Source organism: Vulpes vulpes, chromosome 14 (genome assembly GCF_048418805.1).
Source record: "Vulpes vulpes isolate BD-2025 chromosome 14, VulVul3, whole genome shotgun sequence".
NCBI lineage: Eukaryota > Metazoa > Chordata > Mammalia > Carnivora > Canidae > Vulpes > Vulpes vulpes.
This window is the reverse complement of record NC_132793.1, coordinates 122,591,131-122,616,047: the sequence shown is the minus strand read 5'-3', so window position 1 is coordinate 122,616,047 and position 24,917 is coordinate 122,591,131. Positions and strand designations below refer to the sequence as shown.

Sequence of the window (24,917 nt, the reverse complement as noted above, 5' to 3'; positions counted from 1 at the left end):
ACCGCCGCTTCTGCCGCGCGGATCCGGCCTCGGCCCCGCCCTCCGGCCACGCCCACCCTGTCTGGTCACGCCCCTTTCCGCGGCGCCCGCTTCCTTTCTAAATTCGACCTCCGCTTCTGCCGCGCGGATCCGGCCACGGCCACGCCCCCGGACACGCCCACCCTGCCTGGCCACGCCCCTTGCCGCGGAGCCCGCTTCCTTTCTAAATTCGACCGCCGCTTCGGCCGCGCGGTTCCGGCCACGGCCACGCCCACCGGCCACGCCCACCCGGCGGGCCCGGCCACGCCTCCCTCCGGCCGCCCCGGCCACGCCCACCTGCCTGGCCCCGCCCCTTGCCGCCGCGCCCGCGGGGGTTCGGAGTCAGGCTTGGGCGCAGCCGCGGGGATTGCGCGGGAGCCGGGCGAGGGGGCAGGGTGTCCGCGGCTCCTCCTGCCGGCTCCGGGAGCAGGCGGGCGGAGGATGGGGAAGAGGGCGAGCGGGACAGGAAGCTCCAGATGGCCTGACCTGACCCTCGTCGGAGTGGGCACGAGCTTCGGTCTTCGCTGGCCTTGCCCTCCGTGGCCGGTGCAGAGACGGGCGCTGCTCTGTACGTGAACTTCCACCGTTTGAAAATAGAAAAGGCAAATCGTTTAAATGTCTTCCTATCTCCGCTTTCCCTTAAGCTGCTCCTTATGGGAAACAAAACTCTACATACCCGCAGGAACAAATTGCTTTTGTGTATGTGTGTGTGTATGTGTGTGTGCTCACGTTGCACTTTGCAAATACTTTCACGAAATAGCTCTTAAAGTGCCTCTGTTGTGCCCAAGATTGCGAATCCGAGAAACCACCAAGGAGCCGACACCGATGCAAGCGCACGAGGGTTTACTAGCAAGCTCGAGCTTGGGTCCAAGTATACCCGACACAGCGGAGCAGGGACGTGGACCCCGAAGTGGGTTACAGCTGGTTTTTTTAGTCTGGTCTAGAGGATTTTCAGAAGGGGGGAGGAATTTCTCAAGTTCTGTTTACATTCTGATGTGGGGCTCTCAAGGGCACTGAGCTCTGTTCTCATTCTAATATGGGACTTGCTACCACGGGCGTGGGCTCTGTTGTTTTTCTGATATGGGATTACCTGGCGGAGGACATTGAGGACATTCTGTAGTTTCTCCTATAAAGTTCAGCTCTTATTCACAGGGGCCTAAAATGGCTGTACTTGTGCTAATGCTAAACTTGAGGTGGAGTGGCCTTGATTTTTCTCGGCCTCCACACCTGGTCACTTAGGATCTCCTTATAGCCTCAGGTCAGCTCTGTGAGGTGAGTAGTATCTCTATTCCACAGGCCGCTGAGTTAACCCAGCGGCTCCTAGGATAAACTGGAATGAACTTGTCTCCATTGTGTTTGCTCCCTGCTGTGACACCACACACTGAGAGTCAGAAGTGGCTTTGAAGTTAAATCATCACATGCATTGATTAAACAAGAAGAGCCTTTCTGAGTAGTTCCTACTTTCCTGTACTATAGAAACCGCTGAGGCAAGGTCAGGCCTTCAGCAACTCAAGGTCACAGGCCTGGTGAGGCAGGTGAGGTCTGGGGGTCTTTACAGAATAGGGCTCTTCCTTGGCTTGACTGTCATCCTCCAATTTTTTTTTTTAAGATTTTATTTATTTGTTCATGAGAGAGACACACAGAGAGAGGCAGAGACACACGCCAAGGGAGAAGCAGGCTCCCTGCAGGGAACCTGATTCCAGACTGGATCCCAGAACTCTGGGATCAGGACCGGAGCCAGAGGCAGATGCTCAACCACTGAGCCACCCAGGTGCCCCTGTCATCTTCCAATTTTCAAAAGATTATTTTCTTGTTGCGTCCTCGCCACATAGGCTCTTATAAACATTGACACTGAGATGGGAATCCCCACGACAGAAGCTTAGGACAGATAGCAGACAGATAGCAGGGGCTGAAGGATGGGAACCTCTGCCCTTTGAAGGGGAGTGAGGTACCACTGTGTGTCTGGAAGATGAAGTAGTTTTATACCACCCTAGAAATTGAGAATGGCTACATTTGAAAAAAAAAAAAGGTCCATGTGGTTTTCTAACTAAAAACAGGAGACAGTCCTGGACCTAGAACCTAAACTGTAAACTATAAACTGTAGCCAGGACCAGCTATATAATTTGCAGAGCCTAGTGTCAAATGAACATCCGGGTCCCTTTGTTCAAAAATTATTAAGAATTTCAAGATGCTGGTGCACCTGGGTTCAGTCCATTAAGTCTGTGCCTTCTGCTCAGGTCATGATCCCAGGGTCCTGGGATGGAACCTCACATGATCATCACTGGGCTACTTGCTCAGGGGGGAACCTGCTTCTTCCTCTCCCTCTACTACCACTCCCCCTGCTTGTTCTCTCTCTCTCTCTCTCTCTCTCTCTCTCTCTCTCTCTGTCAAATAAATAAATAAATAAATAAATAAATAAAAGCTTTAACAAGAAAATGAATTTCAAGATGCCTATTACAGAGCATCAAATCAATTGTAGAGCTCTTCTAAGCATGGAACCCTGTGTACAGGCCATACACCCATAAAGCCAGCTCTGGTTTTAGCACTTTGAAGGCAGCAAAGTGCTTGAACCAAGATACCTGCACAAAATGTAAAATGCTACCTGAAAAAATGGATGTTTCACACTTTTTTTCACAGATTGAACTTACTAGTAAAAAAGACAGGATTGTTTTTGGTTTTTTTTTTTTAAGTAATCTCTGTACCCAACATGGGGCTCAAACCCACAACCCCAAGATCAAGAGTTGCACGCTCCACCAGTGCCCCAAGACAGGGCCATTTTAAACAACATATTTGAACTGGATGTCTGTTCACGGCTCTTCAGAGATAAAAATACAACCCTGTAATTAAAGCTGGACGAAACCTTAGTAACCACCTATCAAGCCCCTTTAAAGATGAGATAGTTAAGTGACTTGCCAGATACCTCATTCCTAGTATGAGCCACGGTTGGAAACCAAGGCTCTGAAATTTCTCTTCTCAGACTTTTTTTTGCAACATTTAGCTGCTTCATACAGTCTCTGCAGATACCTTCCTGTCACATAACCCCAGATACATGCATTTGCACATCTCTGTTAAGGGGAGAGAGGGAGTGAGAAAGGGATGAAGAAAGGGAAGAAGATAGGAAGGAAAGAAAATCAAGCTAAAACTCTTCTCCAAGGACTTACCACTACAGATTTGCTTGTACAATTTGAAAAGCCCCACATAGATGCATCTAAAAGCCATTGTTTGTTTAATCTTAAATGTGAAAACTTCAGTGTGCTAGAAGTTCTCTTCTGCATTAGGAAGAGGATGTCACATTGCTTCTGAGGAAATAAAAACTGACACCATGAGACTAAGTGATCTTCCCTTTTTTTTTTTCAGAATAAGATTAAAAGATAGTAGGTAGAAATAGTTGTTAACAATAGCTCTGATTTATTCATTCCTTAGATTGAACCCCATCCCATGGTGAGCACTTTTCCTGTGTTTTTTCAGCAAATCCTCATAACTTTATATTTTGGGAAATATTGCTACTGCCCTTCACTACAAAGCTGAGAAGACTGAGATATGAGGGATTAAGAAATTTACCCAAGTCATACAGCTGCTCCACGGTGTTGCTGGGACTCAAATCCAAGATCAGCTCACTGCAGGCCTGCACTTGAACTTCTGCTTGTACTGCTGCCTCCAAAATTCAGAACACCAGCCAATCCGCTCTCTGTTTCCAATACAAAGTCTCATTCTGTCTTTGCATGCTTAACCTAGCCTTTTGGCACTCTGTGTCAACAATTACATGGTTTGTTCTTCAAGAATATTTATGATGGGGGTAGGTTATAAATAAGAGTTTGGGGGGATCAAACTTACAAACTTATGCAATGTGCTGTCCTTTCTGTTTTTTGTTGGCTTAGTTTTGTTTTGTTTCCAATGTTCTTGTAAGAATTCAGTTAATCATTCCCCTTAGTAGAAACCTTTCCTGTTTTCCTCTGTGCCGCTAAGGTGGTAATTTTCATCACCATCATTTTAAATGCGTAAGACTCAGTTGGCTGGTATTTACCTTAATTAATGTAGAAAAAACTTCCGCAGAAGGTCTCTGTAGAATTTCTTCTTTCTGTGATTTAGATGTAGTCATGTTTCCTTTTGAGATGTTATATCCAGGAGGAAAGCTGATAATTAAAAAAGTATATATATATATATATATATATATATATATATATATATATATACTTGCAGGGGGATAAAATAATATATATTATATATATATCGTATTTTTTTAATATTTTATTTATTTGAGAGAGAGAGCACACGAGTGGTGTGGGGGCAGAGGGAGAAGCAGGTGTCCCTAAAAGTATATTTTCTAAAACCTAGGGTTATTTTCATCTAATAACAAGTATGTACCATGTTCCTAGTACTGACCTGAGAGTACGAAGTTGGAGGGGAGAGTCGCTGCACATTTAGTAAAAGATCCTAACCTTGCTTAAAGAAACTCCTCAGCCTACCTAGAAAAAAGGAAACAATAGTGCAGTAAAATGGGGATGGTCAAAGGCCCAGGGGTGGGGTGGGTGAAGGGAGAGTCCTGCCAGTGACTCACCCTGTGACTTTCAGCAGCTTCTCTTTGGTCAATCTTCTTACCCATAAAATTCAGCCAGGGGCGGGTGGTGGTGGTGGTGGTGGTAATAGGATGATTTCTGAAAGTTGCCATTCAGCCCAAAGATTCTACACCATAATAAGTAATCAGCTGACAGGGTAAAGGGTGTCAGAGTCAGGCTAGAATGAAGCATTTCTCAAAATTATCAAAACACAATGGGTCAGATAATTCTTTGTTGGGTGGCTGTTTTGTGCACTGTAGGATGTTTAGCAGCATTCTCTGCCTCTACAAACTAAATGCCGGTAGGAATCTTGCCCCCACCCCCAGCCCCCCAAATTGTGACTACCAAAAATATCTCTAGATGTTATCGAATGTTCCGTGGGGGACAAAATAGGCCCCAGTTGAGAACCACTGGCTAGAGGAATTCCAAGATGACAAAAGGATTGTAAATGGAGGCTCTGAACAAGGCTTCATGGAGAAAGTACAATTTGGCTGAGTCTTGGGATTAAAGTATAATTGGGCTGAGTCTTGGGATTAATGGAGAGGTGAGGGAAACACATGAGCAAAGGTACAATAGGAGAATTTGCATGGTGTCAGCTGCAAGATGATAAGTATTCATGAGGGAAAGGAGAGACTGGGTTGGCAATAACCATGGGTAATAGCTGAGCATGAAAGTCAAGAAAAGGAGAACTGACAACTTCAAATGCCCGTGAATTGTCATAAATTATAATAAATTATTCTATCACCAAAATACATTTTTTTAGGGATGGTGAGAAGAATTTCCATTGTTCAATTAGACCGTTTTCATCGTAAATCAGGAGCTGCAAATACAGAAATCTTCATTTTGCCCTTGTGCTTGGTAGAGTCCTGAGGAATCTGACAGGTTAGCAAGAGCGTCCTTAATCTCTGCCCCTCCATAAACCACCATGTTGCACCTTGTTTCATGGGCACACATTCTTCTGAAAATGGTATGTAAGGGACTCAGGCCATTTGCTGGTAGAGCCTCAAAACCAGGTGGATATCCACTGACATGGTTGTTCTCAGTGAAGACCAAGAGAGAATTACGGTGAGGAACCTCATGGTGTGGGCCCAGCAAAACCCAAGACACACGATTCAGAGGACACACTCTACAAGGTACAAGGTGCCTATCTTAGGCAAGCTTCCTTTTGATTGCAATCAACAAAAACTTATTAAATACTAGCTCAATAAATATTAAATGTATTATAAGGGTAAACTCTCTCATGGATATAAAAAAGAGCCAGGCGTCAAGTCCTCAGGCAAATTAGAACCAACAGCAGTAAATAATAAATATAGGTGGTGAGGCTCCTCCTCCAACTCCCCGGGGCAGCCACATCATCCTCACTTCTATCTCTTTAGCAAGTATATGCTTCCTCTCTGTGTCTCTTTCTGCCTCTGTCTCTCTTCTCTCTCTGATTCTATCTCTGTCTGTCTCTCTCTACCATCTGCTGCCTGTTTGTTATTTATCTTGGCCAGGGCCTCCCAGAGCTGCCTCACACCCAGGCCCCACTCAGCATGACCTGCACAGCTTGGCCATGGATTGATTTTCCCCTGTCTCAGGAGAACATGGGGCTGCCCAGCTGCGTGCAGCTGTTCCTTCTAGATAGGGATGTTGGTCATGGTCCTCGAACTAGCTGACAGGTTCTGTGCAGAAGCCAGCAGAGGCAAGATTTTCCTGAAGACAGGAGTGATCATCAGTGCATGGAACTAGAAGGTATTATGCGAAGCAAAATGAATCAGTCAGAAAAAAATAAACATCGTCTGGTTTCACATATATGTGGAATTTAAGAAATAAAACAGATGAACATAGGGGAAGGGAAGAAAAAACAAGATAAGATGAAAACAGGGAGACAAACATAAGAGATTCTTAACTCTAGGAAACAAACTGAGGGTTGTTGGAGGGGAGGGTGGTGGGAAAGATGGGGAAACTGGGGGATGGACATTCAGGAGGGCACGGGATGTGATGAGCACTGGGTGTTATGTGTAAGTGATGAATCACTAAACTCTACCTCTGAAACTAATAATACACTATATGCTAATTAAATTGAATTTAATTTTTTTTAAAAGTGATCATCAGTGTCAAGTGTACAGAGTAGTCCAGTAAAATAAGGACTGGAAAGTTCTCCAGCAAATCAGGCACCATGAAGGTTACTGAGGGTGCTGCAAAAGAATATTAAGGGAAATGGGGAGGGGAGGCCAGAGTGAAGTGGACGAAGAAGTAAAAATAGTCCTTGAGAGTTTTCTTTCCAGAAGCTTGGCTGAGAGAAAAGAAAAGGAGGGGTAGAGGGGCCTTGGGAGTCAGGGGAAGACTTTTATGGAGTGGAATTGATTTTATGGGATGACTGGAAAAAATACAGAAAGGAAGATGTGTGGGAAGGGGGATAGCTAATGCCATGAGATCCAGAGAAGATCCCCGATGGGATCAACAGCATAGGTGTTGTGGGCCTTGAACAAAAAGCAAACACCATAGGCTCTGAAATTGAAGATGTACATACTTGCAGGTGGGAGATAGAAAATTGAGGAGGTTCACGTTAATGGAGGCAGAACCATGCTCTGACAATGGAAGGGAAGGGAAGATCCAAAGGTTTTGAGGGAACCATGGTCGGAGCCGTCAGTACAGGCATCTGGGTTGTGTACTGCACAAGGGCACCGCTTCTGACCTTATCCCAGCATGCGAAAGCCAGAGATTCTGGCCTCCTGGCCAAGTCTTGGAAAAGCAGAGGAGAGCTTCCTCCCATAAACTCACACTGCCCTCAAGGTTGTGCACACACGTGGAAGAGTACACATGTACACTCTCACCGGGGTTCACACACGTTTACACACTCATGCATGACTGTGTCCTGTATCAGTCATGCTCTGAGCATTCCTTGAGGTTTTATTCTCTCATCCACAGAAACCTGACTCATGCCAACCAGGAACCAACCCTGCTTTTCTTTCCCTGGGGATGTGCTGGCTGCTGACACTGTGAAGACCCAAAGTCAGGGGCAGGCGGGGTGGGGCAGGAGGGTGTGGACAGGTTTGAAGCTCTCGGCCCGTCTGTGTGGGCTGCTGGGTATGCTGACCCCTGGGACCCTGGCAATCCTATTTCCTCCTATCCCAAGGAGAGAGCTCTCCAGATCATACAATATCAAAACTAACTGGAGGAAGGGGCACTTCTTGCTAATTCTTTGAGATTCTGAGAGTGATAAAGGTTTGCATGTCGCTGAAGGGCACGGGGGAGTGGACTGGAGCGCGCAAGGCTGCGTTATCACTGAGGCTACAGCTGGAGCTGGAGCCCATGAATTTTTCATGGGCCAATCTGCTCAACTGAATGATGCTCTGTAACTGTGCCTGGCAGCCCAGGGCTAGGAACATAGAAGGCAGCTTTTGCGATGGATCCAGGTTTAGGGTTGGTTTTGTTTTTTTCAGGAAAGAGCTTTGACATCTTAAAGGTTTTTCAAGTCATCTAGCAGTTTTTAAAGGGCGCAGGCAACAAGCTTCAGGGTAGGCTGGCTAGGCATGAAAGGGCGGGGTACCGGAGAACTTGAGGGTCTGGTGGAGCATGAGGTGCATGAATCAGGGTGTTGGGGTGGAGCGTCCAGAGAACCACAGAATGGGAGGACCCTTTCTTGACATGCAGATGCTGCCAATTTCTTTGGAACTCTGAGCACCCCATAATATACTCTTTTTTTCTTCCTTTTGGCACTGCCAAAAAAGTTGATCTGCTTGGCTAGGAGGCTAGGAATTATGTCCCTCTGGGGCGGGGGATAGGGGGATGATCTTCTCACCCCACCCTTGAGTTCAGTGTGGATGAGCCCCATAGACCTCCCAGGCCCCATACAGCTTCCACCTCCAGCATGCCCAGGAAATAAGCATGTGCACTTTGATGTTAAAGGTTTTCCTGAAAGGGCTATGGGGAATCAGAAAAAAAGTAGGAAAAAGAGGAAGAGGAAGACATTCCAAAGATCACAGAACATTGCATAGCTTAAGCCAGACTATAGTTATGTGAGTTATATGAGTTTCCTGATTGTCTCTGTGTGAAATAACAAGTTATTTCTCCTAACGGAAATGTAATGCAAGTCACACATGTATTGTTAAATTTTCTGGTAGCCATATTAAAAAAGAGTAAGAACTGGGGCATGCTGGGTGGCCAACTCTTGGTTTCGGCTCAGATCCTGATGTCGGGGGTCCTGGAATCAAGCCCAGGTCAAGCTCCCCGCTCAGTGGGGAGTCTGTTTGAGGAGTCTCTCTCTCCTTCTGCCCCTCACCCTTCAGGGAGCACATGCTCACTTGCTCTCTCTCCCTCTCTCTAAATAAATAAATAAATCTTAAAAAAAAAAAAAAAAAAGGAATAAGAACAGGTGAAACTAATCCTAATAGTATATTTCATTTAACCTAATGTATCCAAAATATTATCATCTCAACACGTAATCAAAATTTTGAAATTACTAATGAGATGTTCTTAATGTTCTTTTTACTGTGCCCTATCTTCAAAATTTGGTGGATATTTTCCATGTATAGCAACATCTCAGTTTGGACTAACCACATTTCAAGTGCTTCATAGCCACATGAGGCTTTGGTACCATCTAGACCCGGGCTTGAGTCCCTAGATGACTGAAAGCCTCTTGGATGTCTATGCTCTGCTTTTACCACTAAGGGTCATGTTTATCAAGATTCCTATGTCCTTCTGACCCTACAGGAAGCCCGGGGGACCCTTGCCTCCTAAAGGGTTTCTGTGTCCACTCTATCTGCAGATACTGTGAAGAAATAACAGTACCAACTAGTTCACATGTGGTAGGGACTGAATGAGGCTTTAGGGTTCTGCCCTGGGTCTCAGCATTCATGCTCAACTTTTTCACTTGGCCAAAAGGGAGCTGAGTGCAATGAACATCCCTCCCCCACCCAGCAGCCCAGCCCCACCCCACTCCCCACCCTGAGACTTAATGAAGAACTTTGAATGCTGAAATTCTAATTCATCTTTTCTCCTGTAACCACACATCAAGATGGAGGAACTGGGTAGGCCAGCTTCATCTACTTCAAAGCAATCACACAAGTTTTTTTCTTGCCGAAAGAACTTTGTGTTTGACTTTGGAAAGGCAAGCTACATCAACAATCGCTTCTCCCTCAAAAGCTTGATTCTACAGGTCTTATAGTCATTTTGTGTTTCTGGTTGCTCCAAGTCATGCAATGGCCTCCGAAACAGAGACTGTGTCTAGCCTGTGCCACCCTCCCACCCGCCAGCCCGCTGCCAGAGTGATCCTTTCAAAAGCCTTAATGTAGCAGAGAATCCTCTGCCCAAAGCCCTTCCAGGAGCCAGCCCTTTGCTGCCTATGGAGTCACATTAAAACCTTTAGCCTGATGTAGCCTATCTATCCTCTGGGTGGTTCCTCTCCATGCAGGCAGGATCCAGCTCCCCTCTCTCTCCATCCCGCACTCCTACTTTTCACATATTCAGGTTGTGAAGGTTGGTCTCTTGGCCTCTCTGACTCACACATGGTCGACTGGCTCCTAACTGCATTCTGGGCACAGTTCTTTTTTTTTTTTTTTTTTTTTTTTAAAGATTTTATTTATTTATGACAGAGACACAGAGACACAGGCAGAGGAAGAAGCAGGCTCCATGCAGGGAGCCCAATGTGGGACTCGATCCCGGGCCTCCAGGATCACATCCTGAGCCAACAGTTCTGGGCTAGGATGGCCACTCTGACTTCTAGGAGTGGCTGCAATTCTCTTCACTGCCCCCTCCCTCCCCAGACATGTATGCTGCTTACTCTTCCCCTCTCCAGCCCCCCACACACAACATACTAACACAAAGGTGCTGCATGTAACAGACTTTTCCTAAAAGTTTGACCAATATCCTCTGTGGATCCAGCACACACAGAACAAGAAAGGAGGCCATTCTCATAATTCTCTCTCTGGGTGACTCAGTGGTTGAGTGTCTGCCTTCAGCTCCGAGCTTGAACCCAGAGTCCCGGGATCCAGTACACATTGGGCTCCCCACAGGGAACCTGCTTCTCCCTCTGCCTATGTCTCTGCCTCTCTGTGTGTCTCTCATGAATAAATAAATAAAACCTTTAAAAAAATTTCTCTCAGCCATCACGGGCATGGAAAACTCCTTATTGGAAGTACAGCACACTCCTTGGGTCTTTACTCACCTCTTTGCTTTTAGGATTAGAGCAAAGAGCCTTTCCCTTTCCTCTTCCAGAATGTCAAGGCCTTCAACACACTCCAGCCTGCCTCCCCACAAAAAGATCCTAAAAATTGTGATGTAAAGGATTACCTGATTTTATTCCCGATTTCCAGGGTTTGGACTCCTCCCACGCGGTCTGTAAACTGAAATAAAGGGGTTTATAGATTTGGGTGGGGGAAAATATCACATCTTTATTAACCTTGCAACTATTCATTCAATTAATCTTAACTTATTCATTCAATAATTATTCCTTATTTTCAATAATCTTGAAATGAAATTTAGCATCTCCTTCAATTATGAATGTAGGCAACAACCCACAGTGCTTGCAACACTGACACCCACAGAAATCAGATATTTTCTTATCTATTATAGCTGTTCAGGTATCTCAAAATGTCATTTATACCCATTATTATTTTGAAATCACTTTGAAGTTTAACATTTCAAAAGATTTAAAATAAGATCTTGTTATTTAATATGTGAAGTGGCATATATTGCCCTACCACAATTTCTCTTTAATTTTTCAGTAACAGTATTTCAATGTAATTGGTTTCTTTGTAATCCCATATATTTTATTTCAGATATTTGAAGATACAATTTGAAGAAGAGACTCCACGGGCTCCACCGTACTGCCAAAGGGATCATACCCAAAAGCACACACCAAAAAAGTATGGAACCCTTGCCCTAGGAACTGCCTTTGCATAATCCGCCTCCCCCACCCCCGAAAAATTTTCTTCTGTCAAAGGTATCTTCCTTCCCTGCTACTGCTTCTCTAGAAACTGATTTGGTTATAACCAAGGTCTGGGGATTGTATATTCACTTCGCTGGCTAGCTAAATACTCATTTCTATAAATTTATTTCATGGGGATATTTCTGTCCTCACCCATAAATGAAATTTAGAGCAAGCCCCATGATCTTCCTGGTACCTTAAAGGTAATAAAAGCTACTCTGGACACTAATTAAAAGTTCAGTCTTCTGTAATGATTAAAAACTCCTCTCCCCAACGCTTGTGCCCTTATAGACAGGACACCTGCACTGGGAAGGTTGTGTCGTCTGTTTACAGAAGCACACCTTACTTTGTTTGGAATGTGTATCTATTAGATCTTGATGCCTTAGTTGAAACAGCAATCTGGACCTGTTGTAATCTATCTTCCTTTTACTCTTTCTCTCTTTTTCTTTCTTTTCCTCTCTCCACAATATTAACCTCTATGCTTTCATCTCTCATTATTCCTTTACTTAAAGTCTATGCTGCAGCCAAATGGGTCTGCTTTCAAGTTCACCAAAGGCCCCATAAATATTCCTATTTGCTCCTTCTTCAACATCTGTCACCCTTCAATGTCATATGTGTTCTCCACCTTTAGGTAGAGATTCATGTCCTGACTCCTCTGAAAACAATACTCTTAACCATACATCTCTTAAGGTACTCTGTTACTTTCTGATCTGTGGGATACCCCCTCCTTCCAACAGATTCCAAACATTGAGGAAACCCACAATGTTTTATGTGAGTAGAGAAGGTGAATTTTTAAAACGATACCAGCACGTTCTCTCCCTGGATGTTAAGGAAAGAAGTTCTTTGAAATACATATTCCCTATTACAGGGTGTGGAAAGGGTAGCTTGAGTATGCTCCACTGACCCAGGATAAGGGTGTGACTGGACTTTTGCGGCCTGAACAAAGGTGCCCTCTAACCTCTGTGCTACGCTGGACTCATAATTACAAAGGTGGTAGGCAAATTACAGAGGGGAGCCTCTTTGGGAGAAAGGGATACCCACATTTCTCAAACTTTAATATGTATACATAAAACACCCAGGGATCTTGTTAAAATGCAGATTCTGAAGTAGTAGCTCTGGGATGGTACCTGGGCTTTGGCATTTTTAAAAAAATCTCAGGATCGACAATGTGGCCACAAGCAACACTTTTTTTTTTCACAAAGAACACTTTGAGTAACAAGTATCTACACCTCAAACTATACTTTTGAGGTTCAACATTGTGAGAATCTTATTTTGTGGATTAGGATAAACCCCACTGAGGTTCTTTGGCATGTGCGTTAGATACCTATTGCTCTATAACAGAATTATCACAAACCTAGTGCCTTAAAACAGCACACATTTATCTCATAGTTTCTGTGGGTCTGCAATCCAGGTATGACTTAACTGGATCCTGTATCAGGATATCTCATGAGGCTGTAATCCAAGTGCCGGCCAAGCATGGGGTCTCATCTGAAGGCTTGACTGGAGAAAGATCCAATTTCAAGCTCAATGGCTATAGGTAGGATTCAGGATTCACTTCCTTGTGGCATGTTGGCCTCTCTCAGTTCTTTGCCATGTGGGCCTCCCTAACATGGCTGCTTGATTTCTCAAAATAGACAAGCTGAGAAGGCAATATAGAGAGAATGTACCAAGGTACAAGTTACAGTCTTGTGGAACATAACATGGATATGACATCCCATTGCCATTGCCATCCTGTTGGTGACAAGTCAATCCTAGGTTTCACCCACACTCAAGGTGAGGGAATTACACAATAACATGGACAGCAGGAGACAGAAATCATTGGTGGCCCTTGAAGAGCCTCCTGGCCATGGTAAGAAAGAATGGGATGGGCTTCAAAGGGAAGATGACCCTGAAGGAAGAGTCTGGGCTAGTGGAATGGGCAGAATGATGGCCTCTCAAGGTTGTCCATGTCATAGTCCCTAGAACCTATTAATAATATGGCAGGTATCATAGCAAAGAGGCATTCAAGTTGCAGGTAGAATTAAGGTTGCTAATCAACCGACTTCAAAAATAAGGAGGTTATTCTGCATTATCCAAGTAGGCCCCACGTAGTCAGAAGGGACTTAGAAGTGGAAGAGGGTGGCCAAACAGTAAATCAATCAGAGGGATATATAAGTATATAAGTATGGAAGACAGACACAGAGAGATATAATGGTGCCGGCTTTGAAGACAAAGCAGCCAAAGAATATGGGAGCTCTTTACAAGCTAGAAAAGGCAAGGAATCAGATTCACTCCTACAGCCTCCAGAAAGAAAAGGAACCCTGTTCACACTTTGATTGTATCAAAATGATTTCTGCTAGATTTCTGAGTTGGAAGCATAATGAAGAGATTGGTTCCAATATTTCTAACACCTACATTTTGCTGATTAAAGTTTTGTATTACAAATTGATTTATAAATTTAGTGCAATTTTCATTTTCTTTTGGTTTTTTAGTCTGCTGTTTCTTTTTCCAGTCTGTTTTTTTATATTCCCTCTCTTAGAATTGAGGAGTGTCAGAAGTGATAATCATTCTGGTCATGGGCAGGAAGAAGCAAATAGTGTATTGAAATGTCACTTGGAGAAATCAATCCCTCAACTTCTCTTAAGCACTTGGCAGCTAAAGTAGGTGAGAGATACTGAAATGTTGTTTTAGATGCAAAAATACTGTGAAATGCAACAAACACCTCCTTGGAGGATTAAAAAAAAAAACTTTACATTAGTTGATCATCATATGAACCAAGGTGACTTGGCCAGCTCTCAATGGATACCAAAGGTCCTTTGTCTGGTCTACAGCCATTCCAAGCAGCTGCTCCAAGGCAAGACGATTTCTAGGACCATGGTAGGGGATTGCATCCATCACATTTTGGGGCAACACTGGAAAATGTTGGGTGGGATTTGCTTTTAAGCACCTCCTCACATTGTTTAACTCACTCTCTTCTCATCTTTCCCCTGCTTACCTTCAAGAAGCTTCCCCAGCCTAAAATTACACCTTTTCCCATTCTTCGGCTCAAAAGCCAACACTACACTGGTCTCAGCTACATGAAATGTGATTCATTAACTGGTGTTCAGTCCTGCTAACAAGTATTCTTATTTTCACTAGGAATTCAATTTTTAAATCAGTCCCTTAATAATGTTCTCAGTTAACTACTTTTTCACATTTACTAGGTAACTACAAAATGTCCATCAATGTGATGGTCATTGAAAAGGAAAGGTTGGGCAACATTGGTTTATTATAATAGCTAGCATTAAAATACTCATACATGTACCTATTTCATGTGTCTTCATATAAATCATTATATACAGGGCGCCTGGGTGGCTCAGTGGTTGAGCATCTGCCTTTGGCTCAGGTTGTGATCCCAGGGTCCTGGGATCGAGTCCTTCACTGGGCTCCCTGCAGGGAGCCTGCTTCTCCCTCTGCCTATGTCTCTGCCTCTCTCTGTGTGTGTCTCTCATGAGTAAATAAATAAAATCTTTTTAAAAAATCATTATATACATATATGTATTTTACAAATATTCCTCAAAGTAAAGTATGTAAAATTAGGATTCATTTATGAAATTGCTAACATTCAACCAGGCTGATTCCTTCTACAAAATGATATGTAAGGATCTTCCTGAGTAATGAACAGGGCTTGAAAAAGCTGCTTATACAAAAAAAGAAAAGAAAAAGACAAACTTGTAAAAAGTTAAGATAGTCAATTGTAAAATCATCGAAATTAAGTGAAGGAAACGATTTTTTAAGTGATTTGATTATTTTTACCTGAAGGAAAGTAAAGGTTTGAGTTAACATGCTTTTTCTGCTGTGACATTTTGATTTCTCTGTGGTTGAAACGATTTCCTTATTGCCGTGTGCAGATGGCCTGGTGTGTTGCTCTCGGCTTCAGCATCACCTCCCTCAATGCTGCCAGCTAGCCCACAAACTTATCTTCTTAGTCACACTTATTAGATCCCTGATGAGTAACAAGAATGAAGGAAGGCCGAAGACAGTTTCTAGGCCTGGAGATTGCTATTAAAATGCTTTTAGCACCACCAACCTTTCAATTACCCATTGAAACAGAAAAGGAGTCCACCAGTGATTTGCTTTGTACCTTGGATTTTATTCATCTTTTTGCCCAAACCTCAAATATTTGCACTTTTTCAAAAATAATTTTTCCTCTAGCAACTAAATGGTTTATGCTTATTGAAAAAAATATGGAAAAGTGAAAGTCATCTTAAGCTAATCACTGAGAAATTACCATGTGGTATTGTATTTTTTTTTGGGGGGGGGGTTCATTGTTGTTGTTTGGTTGGAGGTTTTTTTCAACTAAAATCATTAGCATTTTCTCATGTCATTAAATGGTCTCCAAATGGTCTCCAAAAACATGTTTTTAATGACCATAAACCATTAACTATTCTCTTAATATGGACATCTACCTTAATTTCTGCAGCAGTGTGATGAGAAACAGTCTTACTCATTAACCATTAGCTACATATCTACATTTTAAAGGATGTATTTCTAGAAGTAGCTTTAAAGATTCGTAGTGAATAAGGAAAATTTATTTTATCCAGGCTTGTGCCAGGAGCCTTCCTAGTTCTTTTTTACTGACTAGATCTTTTAAGATGGTGCTGTTCAGAACTTTGGGTGATGGTGAAAAAAATCCAGATCTGCACTGATATGTAGCCACATGCCACATATGGCTATGGAACACTTGAGTTGTGATTAAGGAGAATAAGGAACAGAAGGTTACATTTTATTTTGTTGTAATTAATTAATATCAAATTTAAACAGCTGCATGTGGCGAGCTCATACTGCATACAACACAACTGGAAAAAAAGCAGAATGCTGTTGATTATACCTGGAGTTTACTAAGCCATATATTTTTTTAAATTTTGCTTTCAGTGCAAAACCCACATTCACTCTAGTTATTGGCATATGAAACCTTAATTTTTTATCTACATCATCTTTCCTCTGCCCCTTATTTAGTAATTTAGTGATAAGTTTTGATGAAAGGCAGTATACAAATGACACCCAACAACCTAGACAACTGGTACCTTACAGAAGTCATAATGATTGTAATGACTACAAAGAATCAAAAGACAATTAAGAAATTATGTTTGACAAAAATTAATTATGTTATTCAGATTTTTAGAAGTAACATAAGATATAATAAAACTATAGCGTGATTCAGAATGCCAGAGAGATTTGAAAGACAAATTACCCCAGAATTCTGCTAAGTTCTGAGGAAGCACAAAAATCAGCCCACGTGGTGGTTCTTAGTTCACATCTGAAAAAGGTTAAATGAAATTTTGGCTCATCTTTGGGAGGAAACTAATCAGGTTACACGTTCTCAAGACAAACCATCTCCAAGCTATGATCTTACATAGTTTACACTTATTTCCACTCCATCACTTAATTCTGTTGTGTGTTGATTGAGCCAACATCAACAAAACCTCAGAATCATCTTACTTTCTCCTATTTCAAATACTCTTTCTACCTTCTATCACTTTTTTCATCAAGATGACTTCTGCTCATCTTCCAACTCCCCATAGAGTTGGAAGTTAGCATCATTCATTACATTCTTTACTTGTTCATCAACACCTGTCTTCTCCATACTAGAAACTTCTTGAGGTTGGGTACCATGGGTCATGTTGTCTTCTTCATTTTTATATCTGCAGTGTCTGATGTACAGCTAAATCTGTATCTAATATCTATTTATATCTCTGTAGATATATGTAGTGGGTACCTCATAAATATTAGATGAACACATAAAGGAGTTAAATCTCCACAACCACAACGGTATCATCGGGTTTTCATCCCCAGTGTGGATGAGGAAGTGAGGCTCAGAGACAATACAACATGATTACTCTGGATTGCACAGCAAAAAGCTGGGGGAAGTGGGATTTGAAACCAGAGCTCTGGCTTCAAGTCCAGTGTTCTTTTCATTACATAAAAGCCGCCCTCTCATTTCCTTCTCTAGACTGGCATTGACACCCATCTCTATCTCTCCAGCCTGAGACCCATCAGCAATGGAAGCAGTTCCAGTAAGAGCAGGGCTGTGATGAAAACAGCTGCCGCCACAGAGGAGGCAAATGCAAGCACAGAGCTGCTGCTAGAGCCAAATGCTCTTCTCATTTCAGAGTGAATTACCCTGGTCTCTCCAATCTGAGAAAAAAACACCACAGACTGCAGCTCTCTTCCTGTATAATAGATACTACAGCTCCATTGAACCACCATCAGAAAAATCTACAAGGGGCGCCTGGGTGGCTCAGTGGGATGAGAGTCTGCCTTTGACTCAGGAGATGATCTCTGGATCTTGGGATAAAGCCCTGAATCTAGCTCCCTGCTCAGCGGGGAGCCTGCTTCTCCCTCCCCCTCGGCACCCCCTAGCCCCACTATCAAATAAATAAATAAAATCTCTTTTTGAAGATTTTATTTATTTATGAGAGACCCAGAGAGAGGCAGAGACATAGGCAGAGGGAACCTGATGTGGGACTTGATCCCAGGCCCCTGGGATCATGACCTGAACCAAAGGCAGACGCTCAACCACTGAACCACCCAGGTGCCCCAAGAGTACATTTTAGATACCCCTCCTTCCTGCCATTTCCTTTTTCACATGTAGGAATTGAGGTTCAGAGAAGTGAGACGCCTTGCCCTGGCCACACAGCGCAGGGGTGAGAACAGAGCGATCCTGCTTCTCTGTGTGGTGCTGTCCACTTGACCAATCATCTCCAGACACCGGTTGGCAGAGGGCCCCCCCCCCAGGAGGCAGCTCCCAGAAGTCCAGCACGTGAGAATCCTGTCAGCACAGCGAGCCCTATATTATAATGACCACAACTTATAATCATTATTTGTTCATTTGTTTGTTTTGTACCTGTCTCCCTCATCATTATGTTAATAATATTATAATATATTCGCTCACAGGTGAGGGAGCACAACAGGCTGCTGACAGTCCTCCCTCTTGCACTGACAAACTCCTACCAGTCCTTCAGAATTCGGCTCAAACATCTCACCATCGGGGAGGCCTTTCCTGAGGCCACCAGCCAGTCAAGGACTGCCTCTTTGCTACTTCTGTAGTAAATTCTATTTGATGAATGAATGAGCCTTACATGATTTTTTTTTTTTATTCTAAAGGCTTTATTCATAACCCATGTTTTTGTTGCCTAGGTCTACTGTAGCAAACTACCGCAGATGTGGTGGCTTAAAACAGCAGAAATGTACTCATTCATAGTTCTAGAAGCTCGAAGTCTGAAATCAGGGAACCCACAGGACCATGCTCCCCTCTGAAAGCTCTAAGGGAGGAGCTTTCCTTGGCTCTTCCAGCTTCTGGTAACCCCAGACTCTCCTCACTTTGTAGCAATATTCCTCCGCTCTCTGCCCCCATCTTCACGTGGCTGTGTTCCCTCTGTGTCTGTCTTTCCTCTTCCAGGAGGGCACCAGTCAGAGGCACTGAGGTCTCACTCTGCTCCGGTGTGACCTCACTGTAACTTTACTACACCTGCTACAGCTCGAATTCCAAGTAAGGTGTCATTCAGAGATAGCAGGAGTCGAGCGTATGTTTTTGAGGAACACGATTCAACCCTTAACAATATATACCCACAAATGTACACTTAGGTGCACAGCTCCAACTCAAAGTGAACTGAGCCATGTTACCAATACTCAGATCGAGGAACAGACCATGATCAGCACCCCAAAGTCCTCTCACGCTTGCTTCTGGGGACTTGCCCCCCTTCATCACCGGTAACCACTATCTTGCCCAACAGAATGGATTCGATTTTTCTTTAAGTTGTAATTCATATGCCAGAAAATTTGCCTTTTAAATAAAGTGAAAAAACTCAGGAGTTTTTAGTATATACCCACAAAGTTGTGCAATCATCACCATCATCTACTTCCGGAACAAGTTCATCACCTGTGAAAGAAACCCCATACCCATTAGTGGTCATTCCCATCACCCTTCTGGTGACCCCAGTCCCTGAGGAACCACTAACCTCCCACCCGTCTCTACTGACTTGCCACTGCAGACAATTTCATAGAAATGGAATTGTACGATATATGTCTGGCTTCTTTCATCCATGTCATAGCATGCATCGGTACTTCATTTCTTTTTATGATTGAAAAATACCCTATTGTACATACATACCATGTTTTGTTTGTCCATTCTTCCGTTGATGGGCATCTGGGTTCTTTCCATTTCTTAGCTATGAGAATAATGCTTCTGTGAACATTCTTGTATATGTTTTTGTGTGGATATATGCTTTCAGTTCCCTTGGGTGAGTACTTGTCTGTTTTGTACCCTCATCGTCCAACACAGTTCAAGGCTTAGGGTATATATCAGCTGATGGACTGCAAGTTAAAAGCAACCCCAGCCTCGGAGAAAGCTGGCCTCTCCTACATTAGGGAGTACCTTGGACACTTGAGAGAATTGTAGCTCTCCTCTGTTTGATGCACAGCATCTTTTTATACTCATTCTTCCAGGTAGTTAGTAATCATCTGGTTTTCCACAAGCTTGTTAGTGCAGGAAGCAGCGCACGGCTCATGTGCTCAGAAAATGTCATCTGAAGTCACCATGAAAGGGCATGTGCTTAAAATAACAAAATGAAACATTTTGGAAACTGTTAATTTGGGAGGGGAAAAAAACCCCAGCAGGAAACAAAGCATATACCCATCATCTTTCTCTGATGAGGCCATCAAAGAAGTACAATGTTAGTGAGATTCCCCTGGCTCTGCTTTGTACGCCTGACAACAATGATGTAGACACAGTAATAGAGGCAGGCTTCCAATTCTCTCTACGTCTTTACTTTTTTATAATGTTTCAAAAGAGTGGATCCCCAGATAGACAGACAGACAGACAGACAGACGATAGGTTCTTTTGAATGGATGTATAGCAGATAAGATATAAAGATTAATGAAACAGGGACCAGGGGTTCCTGGGAGGCTTAGTTGGTTAAGCGTCTGACTCTTGATTTCAGCTCAGGTCACCATCTCAGGGTCATGAAATCAAGCCCTGTGAAGGCTCCATACTGGGTATGAAGCCTGCTTAAGATTCTCTCTCCCTCTCCCTCTGCCCCTCACCCCACCCCCACTCATGTGTACCTGTATGCACTCTCCCTCGTAAAAAAAAAAAAAAAAAAAAAAAGAATATTAAAACAAATACGTATGTATCTATTAACCCAGCTTAAGAAATAGAATATTATCAAACTTGTTGAAGGCTGTCTTCCCCCAAGAAACCCACCTTACTGAATTTTGCGATAATAATTGTGTTATAATCTTATTACATTTGTATGTATCTCTAAATAATATATAATGTGGACACAGAGAGCATGAAAACTCGGGGAGGTGGATATACTCAGTTCTCCTAAATGATTTGAATTTCTATTTCCTTGATTAGTATTAAGATTAAATATCTGTCAAAAGTTTGTTGGTCATTTGTGTTTCCTCTTCTGAAATGCTTCTTCATGGGGCAGCTGGGTGGCTCAGTGGTTGAGCATCTGCCTTTGGCTCAGGTTGTGATCCAGGGGTCCTGGGATTGAGTCCTGCATCGGGCTTCCTGCATGGAGCCTGCTTCTCCCTCTGCCTGTGTCTCTGTCTCTCTCTCTCTGTGTCTCTCATGAATAAATAAAATCTTTAAAAAAAAGAGAGAAAAATGCTTCTTTGTGTCTTTTTTTATATTTTTATACCAAGATTTCATCTTTTTTTTTATTCATTCAGAAGAGATTATTATGACAGTGGTGATGATTAATCCAAATATTAATCCTTTGTCAGGTATACGTGTGTTTCAAATATCCCCTTCTAGTTTCTATCCTTCTCTTCACTTATTTTCTTTACTATAATCAACTCATGATTCTTATTTTTGGTATATGTGTGTGCTTTTTTATCTTATTTATGACATCTTTTCATATTCCAAATCGTTAGGGTAATTTCTTATATTCTCTTGTAATATTTTTAAAGTTTTGCTTTTCACATTTAATGTACCAGGAATTGGTTTTCACATCTGAAATGAAATAGAGATCCAACTTCCACTTTTTCCCATATGGAAAAACACCATATCCTGGCACCATTTATGGGCTATATTCCCCTTTGCCCACCTGACTTGCCACCATGATCATAAATCAAGTTTTGTTTTATCTTTATCTCTATTGTTCCACTGATCTCTTTGCCAACCACCATGCCAGCATCACACTCTCTTATAAATACAGTTTTTAAATAAGTTTTAATATCTGTTATAACAAGTTTCCTTACTCTGCTATTCTCCAGAAGTATCTTGACTATTCTGGGCAATTGGGTTTTTCATTTAAGTTTTTGGATCAAATTGTCAAGGTCCTTGAAATGCCTCCCAGAATTTGGATTGAAATTGGAGTTTCCTATAGATCAAATTGGGAGAAAACTGAAATCTTTACCATATCCTGTCTTCCTTCTATTAACATGTCTCTATATTTACTTGGGCATTACATTATGTTTTTAAATAAATGTTAATAATTTTCTTTCTAAAAGTTTTGCCCAACCTTGTTAAATTTATTTATAGTCATCTTAATTTTTTTTCTGTGGTTATTGCAAAACCTTGCCTTTAAGTATTTTCTTAACTGTTGCTGGTATAAGAGATAAGACCGATTTGTATATTGTTCGTTGTTTTTTGAGCTTTTTGTGCCTGTATGTACAGATAGTTATATTATCTGCAAATAACTATAGTTCTCTTTTTTTCTTTCCAGTCCTTAGAGCTACTTAATTTTTGTCTTATAGCTCTTAATTTTTGCCGGTTTTCTAGTGTCTTCACAATTGCAAAGCACAGTTATTTTCTAATTAATCCTCAGTAATGGTTTTCAAGGTTTGTTACATATGATTCTCAACTTACTGCACAGTTAGATGCTCTTTTGTCTTGTGTTTTGACTGATCAGTTATCTAACATATCGAGATCCAATTGTTTGCATGGCCCTTGTTTTTTCAGAAAATAAACCTGCTCCATGTTCTTACACTTCCATTCATCTATCTGGTTGAACACAATAGTATGAAATCAGTGTTTTTCAAACATCTAAATTTTTAACTAAGTTAAAGGAGTTCATCAAAGAGAAGAGGTCAGGAATATTTATTAATTGCCTTCCACATGTGCTTTACATATTTTAAATGTAACCTACTTCTTATGTGTTTTTATATATATTATTGCCATGTAGCAACCAGAAGGTAAGTCCAATAATTCTACTATGTTGTCACTTTAAGTAAAGCGAGAAGTTAAAGGAAAACTTACTTGCTTTCTCACACGCCATAACTAACTCAAGACTGAAATTGTTCCGAATCGGTAAAGGATGATTACCCTGCAAAGCACTGTTGTACACCCCACCTCTTACCTATTATTAACTGGAAACCTGCAGAAGTAATTAGCACAAGCCCCAGTCCCCTCCTCCCTTCTCTGAGTCACTTAAATTATCTAGTGGTTCATGTGAGGAAAGGAATAACTGCGAAGGTTGGCAGGCTTCCAAATGCCTGGGTAACAGTTGAGATAAAAATATAAGTGTTTATGTATGATGACATTATTGGAATCACAAAGTTTTTGTAAGATATATTCTCGCTAAGGAGTGGCTCTGTTCTCCACTGTGCCTGCTGGCTAGCCTCTGGGCAGGGATTTGCTGCTTTTTACACAAGTAAAAAGTATTACAATCACCACCTTTAGAGAGATAACTTCTATCCATTAGCTCATCTTATCCCTCAACAATCTGGTAAGGCACACGGAACTGGTAGTTTTATACTCATCTCACATCTTACAGACCTGCTCATCCTTAGGCTTAAGATTATATGGCTGTTTATATTCAGCCCTAAAAATTAAACACACTTTTAGGGTCATTTGGACTAGAATCATGCAATTCCCTCTTCCTTACTTTATTTCTCTGCCTGGACACCAAACCAAACCAAACAACAGCAGCACAAAAAAACACAACATAAAGCCCTTTGAGTTTGTACCTAATTTCATCCAGAGGTACCTAAGAAGCTGCCTTCTCCTTATGACTTCTTTAAGATCATCTAGGAACTAGAGAAAACTGGTTTTCCATCGACTATTCATTCTGGAGTAGTAGAAGGAAAATAGAGATTGGCAAACAGGCTTCCAGAGGAAGAATCAGCTCTGAGATGGTCCCTGATGGGATGTTGGGCCTCATCAGAACAGGTGGATCAGGAATAGGTGCTCACTCTAAGCGTTAGGGTGCCAGGAGGGTCAGAGTAAAAGCAGAGACAAAAACATGAATTTTGAAGTCAGATCTTGAGCAAATGGTTAACTTATCTGTGCTTCAGTTCCTTCTTCTATAACAATTGAGGCCTGTAATATCATGAGCACCTAACCTCAGAGGATACTGATGAGGATAAAGTACAAGAATGTAACTTTAAAGTAGGCAAAACATTCTTAAATAGCACCCACAAGAACTGGCCACAAAAGAAAAGTTGATAAATTGGACTTCATTAAAATCAAGAACTTTGGGATCCCTGGGTGGCGCAGTGGTTTGGCGGCTGCCTTTGGCCTGTGGCGTGATCCTGGAGACCCGGGATCGAATCCCACGTCGGGCTCCCTGCATGGAGCCTGCTTCTCCCTCTGCCTGTGTCTCTGCCTCTCTGTCTCTCTCTGTGTGACTATCATGAATAAATAAATAAAATCTTTTAAAATTTTTTTTTAATTTAAAAAAATAAAATAAAATCAAGAACTTTAAAAAATTTTTTTTATTTTAATTCTTTGAGCATATAGTGCTATATCAGTTTCAGGTGTACAATATAGTAGTTCAAAAATTCCATACATTTCTCAGTGCTCATCATGGGAAGTGTATTCTTAATCCCTATCACCTGTTTCGCTCATCCCTCCACCGACCTCCCCTCTAGTAACCATCAGTTTGTTCTCTATGGTTAAGAGTCTGTTTCTGGGTTTCTCTCTCTCTCTCTCTCTCTCTCTCTCTCTCTCTCTCTTTGCTCATTGCTCATTGTTTTGCTTCTTAAATTCTACCTGTAAGTAAAATCATATGGTATTTGTCTTTCTCTGACTGATTTATTTCATTTAGCATTATACTTTCTGTCTCCATCCATGTTGTTGCACATGGCAAGATTACATTCTTTTTTATGACTGAATAATATTCCATTGTATATATACATCCCACATCTTCTTCATCCATTCATCTACGCATGGATACTTGGGTCACTATTGTAAATAATGCTGCCATAAACATAGTGGTGCAGGTATCCTTTTGAATTTGTGTTTTTGTATTTTGGGGATGTAAACCTAGTAGTGTGATGCTGGATCATAGGGTAGTTCTACTTTTAACTTTCTGAGAAAGTAGTTCTACTTTTAACTTTCTGAGAAAACTCTATACTGTTTTTCATAGTGGCTGCACCAGTTTGCACTGCCACCAACAGTGCAAGAGAGTTCCTTTTTCTCTACATCCTTGCCCACACTTGTTTCTTGTGTTTTTGATTTT

General features: G+C 42.1%; 1 long non-coding RNA gene across 1 annotated transcript; it reads left to right on the top strand.

Annotated features, from left to right (window-relative positions):
- Nucleotides 1-323: 323 nt before the first annotated feature.
- On the top strand, nt 324-21,103 carry LOC140595517 (uncharacterized). The gene is made up of 3 exons (XR_011997211.1): nt 324-586; nt 11,336-11,499; nt 17,456-21,103. It is a non-coding gene; the product is annotated as an uncharacterized lncRNA (long non-coding RNA).
- Nucleotides 21,104-24,917: the final 3,814 nt, after the last annotated feature.